Raw genomic sequence first — 13,517 nt, forward strand, 5'->3', positions numbered from 1 at the left:
GGATCGCTACTACTCGGTGAGGCGGTACCGTGTTTTGTCTGGGTGCGGAATATTTGTAAGGGATTTTTGTGGCATTACATTTGCCCATAAAATTATATTCTCAATAACTAAAATCGTGTTAAATCAAACTTTGGCAGACTTTCTACTCAGGTGGGTAGATTACCGTACGCAGTTAGAGGAAAGAGGTCACATTGAAGAAATCGTGGCATGAATGCACAGAGGCACTAAAGGAAGGAGAGTATGGATTGTTTGGAGGGGTTCAGTTTAGAAAACCCGGATATGCTTCCAAGCAGAGCTTTCTAATAAATTCCAGGCATCTTTTAAACGATTGTCCCAGAATCCTTGCCAACATTCAAACTTCTCCAGCCGTGAGTTAGTAATCGTTTGTGGAGCCTTGCTATATATACATAATTTGTCTGCATTTTTTTTTGCATTATAACAATAATTATGTGTCAACTTCCATGGGAGTTGAGGTAGATTTTACTTAAATCGTTTTCTTAAACTAATTGCGAGAAGATAATAGTTCATATCTGTCAACAAAACAAAGTAGTTTTGTTGTTACACGTTAGTGAGCAACATACGTGAAATACTGGAGGAATTTAGCACGCCAGACAACTTCTCGAGAGTGAAATGAACAGTCAACGTTTTGGGAGGAGACCCTTATCAGAACTGGGTAATCGGTGCTGATGAAGGGCCTCGGGCTGAACACCGACAAAGGAAGCGCAAATATCAGCAATCTGGGGGGCACGGTATTTTTAAATAAATTGCTGAAACAAGTAATTAATTATTACATCAATAAGCACAAGTAGATTAGAGAGCTGAATGTTCGCGGATAAAATTATGTTTAACAGAATCCGAGTTTCAGCAAATTCATGGATTGATAAGCATATAAATGGTGAATAAAGCAACGACTTAATGTTGCCATTTCTGTTATGATTCCTCATCCTTTCCACAGAAACCATCCATCTACCTGCGGCATAAATATAAAAAAAATATGAATTGAGAGTATTGGAAAGCGTTCGGTTACTGATACATGCACTAGATTTATAAAAAAAATAGCAACTTTCATCTGTTTATTGATAATTGCATTCTGCATTTCTTGTCCAACAGTATATCACCCAAGGCAGATATAAAAGTTAGAACCCCGCAGTGATAGTTCCTTAGACTAATAACTACAGTAAAAGTTTAAAGTTCAAAAGTAAATTTATTATCAAATTACATATATGTCACCATGTACATCCCTGAGATTCATTTTCTTGTGGGCATACTTAAATCCATAATAGAATAATAAACATATTAGAATTAATAAAAGACCTCATCAACTTGTGCGTTCAACCACTGTGCAAAATATCAAACTCTGCAAATACAAAACTAAGGAAATAATAATTAATAAATAAATAAGCAATAAATACCAAGAACATGAGATGACGAATCCTTGAAAGTGAGCCAATAGGATATGGGAACATTTCAGTGATGGGGCAAGTTGTTATCTCCTTTGGTTCAAGAGCTTGATGGTTGATGGTTAATAACCATTTCTGAACCAGGTGGTGTGGGTCCTGAGGCTCCTGTATCTTCCTCCTGACGGTAGCAGCGAGAAGAGAGCATGTCCTGAGTGGTGAGGGTCCCTAATGATGAAAGCTGCTTTCCTGTAACAACGCCCCATTAGATGTTCACAATGGTGGGGGAGGGGGACTTCACCACGATGGACTGGACCGTATCCACAACTTTTAGAAGGGTTTTCTGTTCGAGGGCATTGGTGTTCCTATACCAGGCTGTGATACAGCCAGTTGATATGCTCTCCACCGTACATCTAGAGAAGTTTGTCAAAGTAAAATGAGGAAAAGTCATTGTCAAAGTTCCTGTAGAAAACGTTAATTTCCTTTTTAGTTTACACCCTAGGATTTGTCATTCCTTAAAACTTCACAGCTGTGCTCACTTAGCAAAATATTTAATGTATTTTACTCTCAACGTTTGATTGTTGGATTCAAAAACCTAAAAAAAGTCAGCTATACCAACATTGTAGCTGCCAAGTTTATTCGCAAAGAAAGAAATTGGCTCTATTCAGTGATACTTCAACTGGAAGAGATGAGATAAACTGATTAATATATTTGTATCTCCTTTTGACTATTTACTCCTGATAATTTACTTTTGGATTGATGCAAATGGGATTGTGTGAATCAATTTAGCCACTTTCAAAGATAGAAAAGCCTTAAGTAAGAGCCTCTAAAGTACACAGTTTATAATTAATAGTTGACTGCCAAGGTAAAATTGCTTATTTAGTGATTTATATTATTTTTATTAAACAAGACTAGAGTCAACTTATTCAATTGTGGTTCAGAATATCTGAAAGTTGCCAAACTACTTGGGTGTGAACATGTTACTGAACAAACTCTCTGGCTCAAACTTCTGAAGAGACTCCGAAGGATCTAGTTGGCTTTGTGGTAGGTCTTGGATGAACACATATTTGTTTGAAAAGATCATCTTGAAACAGTATATTTTGGCTTTCACAGCCTGCCAGTATGCAAAAATTGCAACAACAGAAATATAAAATTTGTTTGTAGAAAGCACTTACCCATGTTCTTCATACAAGAAGCACTTCATTTATATTATTATGCATTTTTTTCTGGAATACACTGTTTAAAATACTTTTCATTTTGTTGTTGCAGAATACTTCATTATTGTGGTAGCTTTAATGTGGGTTTACAAGCATGGTGTCATTTGTTTGGTGTCCAAATGTTTCTTTAACCTTAAGAGACTACGCAGACAAGAATCTCATTGTTTCCCTGTGTGTTGAAAATGATAAAGTAGGCAAAACCACATAAAATGATAATTATGATCTATTGGAGTGGGATAAAATAACCTAATAGACTATCACCTTGGTTTGACCTGGCAAAGGTTTATAAGATGAGAAATACTGTTTTTTTTTCACCACTTCAATAGCAATGAGTAAGGTTAGTAATTAAACATAGAAATGTATAATTTGATCCAACTGGTTGATGTTGGTAGTTTTCTGTCTGTAGAAGGAAATGTTCCATCGCCAGCACTGCTTCATTACGGTCCTCTCCTGTTCATTCAGTCAAAGGGGACTCATGACTTTTGCTCAGCTATTGATTATGGAAGGAAGACCCAAACCTTACAATCCTTTGAATTTTCTCCTGAAGTCTGTTGCAAGAAATCCGATTGTTTGAAGCCACATGCTTCTATCTCAGGGGTCCTCAACCTTTTTTATGCCGTGGACCCCAGGCTGGGAACCCCCGTTATAACTGCTCTTCCCATCCATTAATAAATTTAAACATAATTATCCCATACTCTCATAACCTATATCCTTCACACAAAGCTCCAATTACTTCTCTTTTTCTGTTCATTCTTCTTTATTCCAATGGAGCCTGATTACACTCAGCGAACTTTAACTGAGGTTGTTAACATTTTATGTGTATATTATTGCATCTAGATTTTTATATTCAATGGAGGCAAAAATGCACGTGATTTTTTGGGGTGTCTGTAATGCTCTTAAATATTCAAATGTGGCATTTTATGTGCAAATAGAGATGCATTTGAGAATTGAATTGAATTCTATATTTGGTCACACACCATGAGAAACAGCCAGGTACAGTATGAACAGACAGATGATTTCGTCTGATTAGAACATGGCACACTGCAAGAAATAAAAAAACGAAAATACTGGAAATACTGACCAGGATGCCTCTACGGAAAGAGTTAATGTTTCAAATCATCTACTTTTCTTTCTGCGGATGGTGCTTCACCAACCAAATATTTCTAACATTTTCTTTTTTTATTTCTGGTGTTTTATTTTTCAACTGCTGATAATAGCTTGTGAAATTCTTTGACAGCCGAACATGCATCCAGCAGCATGAAGTATCCAAGTTTAGCCTTGATCCCTCAGCAGTGTGCTTTAAATTAATCAGCTGTGGCAGTTGCAGCAAACTTCTGTTGAGATATATATATTTGAACTTGTAGAAGTCAATAAGGAATGATGTGGCAAGCGTTGAAAGGATTTTTGATAACTTCAAAACTACTCCCTTACATGGATGCATTGATGGGTAATGGATGTTAAGCATTATAGCATGGTAACACCTGCTAGAAATGAGAGACTGATGGGTGGAGAAGCATGGGGAAAGATGATCTACAGAATCCTGTATTTAGCAATGCTTGCAGAAGCAGTTCTCACACCTGAGTAGCAGTGAGCAATATAACTATATCATGGGAACAGAGTCACCACAATGAACTAAGGTGGAAACGCTGGGCAGCTTGGACTCTCAGCTGAACACCAATAATTAAGGAGTGTAACCTTTTCACATGTCTGGTGTATTTACAATGCTCGTGTACAAAGAGAAAGTCTATGGTTTGCTGAAACAATGGTTCTTCGGCTTTTACTGCTATGAAAAGGCTTTGAACTATTGTTCAGAGTGACTGAAATCTGTGATGATCTCCAACGTGTTACCCAACCTTGCCATCATGACAGAACTTTGCTACTTTCTATGTAGTAGTAACGAACTCTCCAATTTTCCACTCTAACAACAATTTCACACCTTATTTTCCTTCTACAATGATAATCATAGCAGTTGCTTGATCACAAAACAAAAATACAAGTCATCACAAAATATCTATCTGAAAGTGTGAAGTTATGGAAGCATGTAAAATTATGCCACTTTATATATAGCAGTGATTAATCACCTTGAATATTTCTTCAATGCCATGTTTCCTGACTCCTTTTCCTTTCTTTCTTATCTAAAATAGTACTACCCCACTGGCTGAAATTGTGGTTAGTCTTAGAGGTTAACTTTAAGTAATAAATTTTAAAATATTGATTAAAAGCACAAAGGAATACCAGAAATGCAGTAATAAAATTTTAAAACAAAGTAATTAAAATACATTCTGTCCTCTCCACAATTCAGAACATTAACACTCTCTATTAATCTCATGTTCTACCCTTTTAGAAGCTTTTCTAAATACAGCTTCAACAACAACTCTACTCCCCAAACTGGTAGCTTTTCATTGAATGGTGTGCATATTGGCTAGAGCTGGGATAATAATAGAGTTGGATTGTTGGACCTTAGGCTTCATTATGGAGTATACCTAGATACCAGGGCAACAGCTTTTGTTTCATCCTGAGGGGAACTTGATACTGGAGAAAGCAGTTGGCTGATTGGCTGGTGGGAAGAGAGGATCTGAAGAGCGGAAAGGAGATTGCATGATTTCAGAGGTAGATACAATATAAATTATAATGGCAGCAAGTAGGTAAACAGAAAAATATTTGCCCCAATTGTTTTCCTGTTTTTCTAGTTCTGATTAAAGGTCTTTAACCTGATATGTTAACTCTCGTTCCTTTTTCCATAGATGCTGCCTGACTTGCTGAGTGTTTCCAACATTTTCTCCCTTCATCTCTACACAAACACTGCTGACTATGAGCCAATTGGAAAAGCTCTCAGTTTGGTAAGTTCTATAAAGCAAGCCATCTACTGCTTCATTCAGGAACGGGCAACAAGATTTTCAGTAGCATGGTAGCATTTCACACTCTCACCCTAATGCTCCAGATAGTCTTGTTTTCCCACACATCCCAAAGTGCCAGGTAAATTGGTTAATGTAAGTTGTTTCTGGTGCAGGAGAAATGGGGAGTGGGGTGGAGATTGATAGACTTGATAGAATATAAGTGGGGGCAGTGAGAATGATGGAAATTGGCATGAATTCAGTCAGCCAAGAGGTCTCATTAAGACAAAAGAAAAATATAAAAAACAACATATTGTCAGCAGATCTGTACCTTCCTGCTTATAAGCATCTTAGTATTCCCTTAAAAAGCCTTCAAAATAGACAATGAAAGCCATTGAACATAGTGGACGGACAATATAGAAACTAATTTGATTATAGTAATGTAATAACCTTAATTTGAATTTATTCATCTGCCTATAACAGGAAATTCCTGGGCTAAGCTTACTGTTCATAGTTTCTAATGGAAGGATATCAGGAATTCAGAATCAAAGTGCCTAGTTGTTGTTTTATTTTTCATTACTATAGAGGCAGTAAGGATATAATGATGGTTCATGTCAGTATTGGAAATGGAGTTCATTGTCAGTTAACAGCTATTAATTGTCAGCTGAAACTTAACACAAATGGCAATGGCAAGCCTGGTACATCTCTTTTTCATACTAATTCAACATAATGTCACAGTAGGGTTTGATTGCTCCTTTGAAGTCCAATTTGAATCTGTTGAAGCTCAGTGAACATTGGAATCTAATACCCATCAGGGAAAGGAAATTTAAATCCTGCCAGTCTGGACTGTATTTAAGTGCAAATCACCAATGTAAAAGAACGATGTAACTCCACTTCCCCTCCTGGTTTTAATCTAACTCTGGAGGCTTAGGGAGCTGGTGAGTATCCACCTTCTAAATTCTTCACAGTCCTTCCATTTGCATTTGCTGTTGTTTGTAATAACACTTGTCATTTCCCTTTTCAAAAATGGTTAGAAAATATCTTTTAGTTTCTATTGTCCAGTGTATCAAACAATTAATTTTAATAGCCTGGTGGATGGCTTTTGAGTGCTGAAAACCCCTAAAATGGCATATTGATGCAGCAGCTCTAAGATAGAGCCAGCCCAGACAGCACGTAAAGGTTGCGGGTTTCAGAGGGATTGCAATTACAGACAATGCCGCTGGATGCAGGAGTCAGTGATTCCAAATATTGTTACAGCAGCAGTCACAAACAATATAATATCCCAGGAGCATTCCGAATATTGAATATTGAACAGTACAGCACAGGGCAGGCCATGTCTACACCAACCATGATGTCAGTCTAACTAATCCCACTTGCCTGATCCTGGTCTGATTCCCTCTATTCTCCTCCTGTCCATGTGTCTGTCTAAATACCTCTCAGACATTGCTATTGATCAATTTCTACTATTTCCACTGGCAGCATGTTCCAGGCATGGCTCTGTGTAAGGAAAAAGTGCCTCACAGTTCGCCTTGAATGTTTCCCTTTCTCGCCTGAAATCTATGTCATCTAGTATTTGAGATTTTCACTGTGAGAAAAGGATACTTACTTCATTAATTTATATAGTTCTAGCAGTTTTTCCCTCTGTCTAATCTAGACAACATCTTGGTGATCCTATGCCCGCTAGTATTTAACATTTCCACCCTGAGAAAAAGATTATATTTACCTCATAAATTTATATAGTTCTGTTAGTTTTCCCCTCGGTCTAATCTAGACAACATTCTGGCGATTCTCGTCTGCACAATCTCCAGTGATTCCAGATCCTTCCTACAGTGTGGTGACCAGAACTGCACACAGTGTTCCAAATGTGACCTGAACAAAATTTCATGCCCCAAATGACAAAGGCAAGCATGCTGTACACCTTTATTGTTTACCGTATCTCGTTGTGTTGCTACTACAGGGAGTTAATGAGTTGCACCCCAAGATCACTTTGTACATCAATGCTCCTAAGGGTCTTGCCGTTTACTGTATGCTTTCCTTGCACACTTGAACTTTCGAAATGCAACACCTCAACTAATCTTGTCCAGCTGAACTCCATGTACTCCACCTGCTATTTCTCTACCCACATTTCCAACTTATCTTTCTGTGTACTTTGGCAACATCCTGAGCCAATAGGCTGGTCCTGGACTTATTTCCTGGCATAATTTACATATTACTATTTAATTATTTATGGTGCAACTGTGACAAAAACCAGTTTCCCTCGGGATCAATAAAGTATGACTATGACAATGACATTCCTTATTAATCATACTGTGCCTCCACTAATATTTGTGTCATCTGCAAATTTGCTGGTCAGACCAATTACATTTTCATGCAAATAATTTACCTGTATACTGCATATTACAATGAACAAAGGTCCTAGCACTAATGATTGGTGACCACCTCTGGTCACAGATGTCCAGTCAGAGAAACATCCTTCCATCACTACCCTCCATCTCCAATGTCCAATCTAATTTTGGATCCAATTTACCAACACACTGTGGTTCATATGTGACTTGATTTGCTGGACCAGTCTACCATGTCAAATGCTTTGCTAAACTCCATGTCAGCAACAACACTGTCCTGCTCTCCTCAATCACCCTTGTCACTCCCTCAAAATCAAATTTGTGAGACAGGAACCCCTGCACACAGACTTGCTGGCGTTCTCTGATAAGGCTATGCTTTTCCAAATGTAAGTAAATCCTGTTTCTAAAAATCTTCTTCAGTAATATCCCTACCAGTGATATAAGGTTCACTAACTGTAGTTAATGATCTTGAAGACTTTTTAATACACTTCTTGTCCTGTGTATTCATAAATGCATAAATGCATAAATGTGAAATGCATGAATTCATGACCAGGCTGAAAACTCAGGCGCACATAAAATAGAAGTGATTTGAACAACAAATGGAAAGTGATGTGATAATTCCACTGCTATTATTTTAACTCAGCTTCTGCCTAGTTTTGCTAGTTTGGGGGAGTTAAGAACTTGCTACAGTTTGTATTGCATAAAGTGAGACTCAGTTGCAGCACAATTTTGAACTGCGCACCTTGTTTTAGATGTTTATGTTACTTGCCAAGGAAGAATGTGCACATGGTTTTACTGTAATCTTTCTGATAGGCAGATGTCCAATATTATTAACTGAAGGAGCACAGATAGTTTCTTAGGGTGACTGATTCAGTGGAATGTCTGTGTCTCTGACTAAGTGCCAGCAATGTTTTTTTTTTACTTTATTGGAGATATCATTCAGGATCACTTTTAATGGTAAGCAATGCAATTTAAATATTTTATTGGTGTTTGATGAAAAGCAGTTGAGCTTTCTCAGACAAATGGAATTAGAATAAAAAGGTTCTACATAGTACATACTGATAAGTACAGCAAAAGGCTGGAAAATGGATGCAAACTACAGCAGTGCCAGGATTAACATGACACTACACCCACTTGGGTCATGCTGCAAAATGTTAAAAATAAGTTTATTCCATTTTTGGAATTGCAATCCCCATTTTCCTCTTGCCCCCTTTGGGAGAGAAGGCATGGGGATCACAAATTCCTCTGCTTCTTCCAGGGCTTTTAGTACATTGCCATGCTTTCCTATGAGATCAGAGCACACAATACACAAAAAGAACAGTGCAAGGATAAATCAATTTTATTCACACAATCATTTGACAACTGAAGCTATCTATTATGAACTACTTTGCTGGCTAGTACATTGGAGTCCTGATCTGTGTTGGTATTTCCACTTTTTGAAATCCAGAATTTATTGGAAAATTAAAGAGAAAGTTAACATAGGCCAATTTTGTCTTGAAGTTAGGGCATAGCATATTGTTTAATAGGAATTTTGGGCAAGATGGCACCAGTACCTCATAGCAACATCTTGTAGACAGCTTACAAAACTACTGGATTCTTTCCTTCTTCTAGATATTCATCTTCTTCCTCTTCTGAACTGAGATCATTTGCAGCTTGTAATTTCCCTTTTAAAGATGCATTTTTTGGCTGTCTGAATGATCTGGCACTTCTGCAATTTCTTACAGGATTCAGTATGGAGTGCAACTACGGCCATCCCTTGGAGTGACTATGTTGACTCCTAATGATGGAATGCAAACCCATGGTCAGCACCATTACTCCACACTGAATGATGCACCGAGCAACACTAAAATGGACGAGGACAAGAGCGGAAAAGGGACGTGTGTTCAGTGCCGCCTGCCTGCATTTGACTGGTCTCTCTTTTACTGTTTCCAGCAGAAAATGCAGGAGTCTTGGATCCCACGCGTGCTGCAATGTTCGATTGCTTCGGCAGCTCTTGGATGTGGATTCACTTTCAGCTGTGGTTAGATGTTTAATGTCCTCAGCACTGAACGGGCTTTAATAGTTGTTCAATTTTATCGAGACACTTTGGCACAGAATTGGATCTGCAGCTATGGTTTGCAGCCATTGACACAGTGCTGAACTGAGTGATTCGGTGGCCGTATTCGTGGCCGTTGGGCCCTGGACCAGCTTCACTTACCTTGGCAGCTCGTGGATGTGGACTCTTTTTTGGGGATTCCATGGTTTGACATTTAATATTCTGTGTTATTTGTTTGCTTTATGTTGTTTGCATGATTTGTTCTGTTTTTTGCACATTTGTGTGGGTTTTTTCTTTAAACGGGTTCTTTGGTGTTTCTTCGTTTTATGACTGCCTGCAAGAAGAAGAATCTCAAGGTTGTATACTGCACACATACTTTAATAATGTATTTAGGACTTGATAAATTTATTCTTTGAGCCTGTCCTTGAGTGCTATTACATCTGATGACTGGATGCCACATTATACAAATCTTTACTGGGTAAATACCACTTTCAGGTTTGGACAACTCCATGCAGAGTGCTTACTCTCTATATATTGTCATTTTGCAATTCATCCAAGGAACAATGCTAGATAAGGTTTGCTGATGAGCCAGAAGTTATCCACTGGCCTCAAAGTCCCAGCTTTGATTCTGCCACCCAGGTTCTCATCCTGCTGGAATCGCATCCATTCTGGTTCTGGATGTGGCTTCTCAAGGCCCATAATCTGACTGGACCACTTCATTTTATGAGAGGTATGAGGCTTCTTGCCTAGCTCCTACTAGTTAATGTTAATGAATTATGTCAGAAATGAGTAAAACTTGCTTGCAGCAGCTTCACAGACACATAGGTACCGACAAATTATCCAAGACAGTGAAGAGAGAGCAAAAAAGTTAATCAGAGACAAGTCCATGGTTGTACAAGAAGTGTGTCGTTGTGTTCCATTGCTGAGTAGGGTTCAAGTTGTGCAGATTGGCTCAAGAACTTGTTAGTTGTAGGAAGGTAGCTGTTCCCGAGCCTGGTGGTGTAGGACTTCAAATGCTTTGACTCTCAAATGGGCTGGTACAACTGCAGATTTTCTCTTGTTGGCACCCCTCAGGGTTATTCAGTAACTGGCTGATTGATTAGCCATTCAAAGCTGCACTGTGGAAAATTGTACCCCTTAATACATACATTTTGCAGACAGAGAAAGCAAATAATGTCAAGTAGGGGATCTGTAATATACCCAGTAAAATTCTCCTTAAAGGAAAATTAAATAGATTGCATAATGAGTAATTTACTACCCATTTTCTCCCTACTAAAACTATATTTTACTACCTTTGTTTTCCAAATGTTTTTCTGTGGTGACAACTTAAAGGTTAATTCACATCATTCTTGAAAATACTTTGCTATTTTATATTTTTAATCGCTTAATTTTTATGGATCTGATTAATGGCTCTTATGCGGAACAAACTGATGTTAGTTCAGCATAATGTATGTGTTTTTCCTTCAACATCCTCAGGGACACATAACTTGAACTAAGAAAAAGGAACTGTATTTGCAATCATGCATTACACTATTTGTAAATGACATAAGTGTATGTGTATTGGAATGGCTTCCTCTTAGCAGGAATGCTGGTCGTAATTTGCTAAACTGAAAAGGTATGGCTGACAGAATTCCAGTGGTCTTTAGAGAACAAGATTATAGATAGTGTCAAACATGGTTCTGTTTAAAATTACAAAATTGGTTTACAGCCTGTGGTTAACCACCCACGGTATACAGCATGCAGCATATAATGTTTTGTGACAGAACTAAAGTGGTTGTCATGTCTTCCAAGAAGTTTTGCAAGACAACTTTATTCTTCTGTTTAAAAATCATTTTCAAGAACAATTTTATGCATATTTTTCAGAAACACATTACTACAAGCTCTAAACCTGTGAGGACTATTTTCATCATATCCTGGGCTAAATGTTTGTGATTGCAACACCTTTTTGCTAAAAGGATATAGCATAAGTGTTAGTTCTACTGAGTTAGTTGAACAAAATGTCTCACTTCAGCGTTCTCAGAAACAAAGTATTAAATAAAGTTAGCAGTTTATTGTGATAATGGGTCTTCAATTGAAGCTGCAGTCACGGTACAATAATGTTACAACATGGATGGCTTATTCTTTTCAGGTACATTAACCCACCAACCTTAAAAAGCAGTTGCATTTAACAAGACCCTAACAGACCAAAAGGAAAATGGATGCAGGTAAACAGTAATGGGGCTATAGGAGGGGGTTGGGGGTTTGGGTTTGATGTTTAATTGACTTTTCAGCATGGGTGATCTGTTAGCTTTTGTGTGAGGGGTTTGGGGTTTAATGTTCTAGCTGCCATTTTCAGTGTGGGTGATTTGTTAGGTTTTTGTGCAAAGGAGGAGGTGGGGGGTTTGGGGCTTGCGAGTTTTGTTTCTTCTTCTTCTTCGTGCGGGGGCGGGGGTGTTGATGTCTTTTCTTTCAACAATTCCCATAGTGTTTCTGTATTTTATGGCTATCTGGAGAAGACGAATATCGGAGTTGTAATGTGTATGCATACTTTGACAATAAAATGAATCTTTGAACCTTTGAACTGAGGAACAACACTGATGGGCACAGGTCTAAAACCATGTAATAAAGTACAGTAATGGTAGTGCTGGATTGTCACCATAATACTGCTGACAGTACTAGTGGGTATTGGTCTTTCACTGTAAATTCAGATTATAAGGAGCTGGTGCAAGCACAATGCGATGTAGAATTCCTTCAGTTATCACCACTGCATGTTATCTCTCCCACAATTTACATTTGATGGAGGTGAACAAATCTATGTGAACTTATCTGATGCCATGAAGTGTGGTGGTAATGAACATAGATGGGGTAGAAATATTGCTAAAGAAGTAGAGAAGATGCTATCTGTAAGAAAGTTCAAAATATGTCTCTGGTTAAAATGTAATAGATTTTGTAACATAGGATGGACTTGGACTTGTCAAATGCAATTTATGATGATGTGATTTCATGAGATCATTTATGTATAATTTAGCCAACTCTATTCAAAGCATTTCTTCCCCCATGGCACCCAGCAAACCACAAGGGTAAGCTAGCTAGAAACATACCCAGTACTCCATAATGAGTGATACCAAAGACTGTTCTTCGCTCCTTCAGTCTACCTTTTCTCTGCAGATGACCATTAAATAAACACAATCTCAAACTGTAAGCCATTTACAACATTCTGTTTGAATCACCATTTCAACAATCCCTCAGTATAGAATAGGTTTATCACTTACAGTTTAGCATTCAACACCATGATCCCCTCAAGGCTTGACAAGAAGCTTGAAAACTGCAGCCTTCCCCCTGCCTTGTGCAGCTGGATCCAGAACTTCTTGTCAGATCATCAGCAGGTGGTAAGAGTGGGCTCCCTCACCTCTGCCCTCTCTGACCCTCAACACAGTTGCCCCTCAAGGCTGTGTCCTAAGCCCCCTCCTTTACTTTCTATATACCCATGACTGTGTTGCTATCCACAGCACCAATCTGCTAATTAAATTTGATGACGATATTACATTGATTGGCCTTATCTCAAATAATAAACGAGGCAACCTACAGAGAAGTCATCACCCTGACACAGTGGTGTCAAGAAAACGACCTCTTCCTCAATGTCGCAAAAACAGAGGAGCTGGTTGTGGACTACAGGATGAATGGAGACAGGCTAACCCCTATTGACATCAATG

General features: G+C 38.2%; 1 long non-coding RNA gene across 1 annotated transcript; it reads left to right on the forward strand.

The window, feature by feature from the left end:
* The first annotated feature begins 31 nt into the window (after positions 1-31).
* LOC134350504 (uncharacterized) lies at positions 32-12,024 on the forward strand. The gene is made up of 4 exons (XR_010018910.1): positions 32-150; positions 2,308-2,441; positions 5,359-5,454; positions 9,515-12,024. It is a non-coding gene; the product is annotated as an uncharacterized LOC134350504 (long non-coding RNA).
* Positions 12,025-13,517: the final 1,493 nt, after the last annotated feature.

Source organism: Mobula hypostoma, chromosome 8, assembly GCF_963921235.1.
Source record: "Mobula hypostoma chromosome 8, sMobHyp1.1, whole genome shotgun sequence".
NCBI classification, from domain to species: Eukaryota; Metazoa; Chordata; class Chondrichthyes; order Myliobatiformes; family Myliobatidae; genus Mobula; species Mobula hypostoma.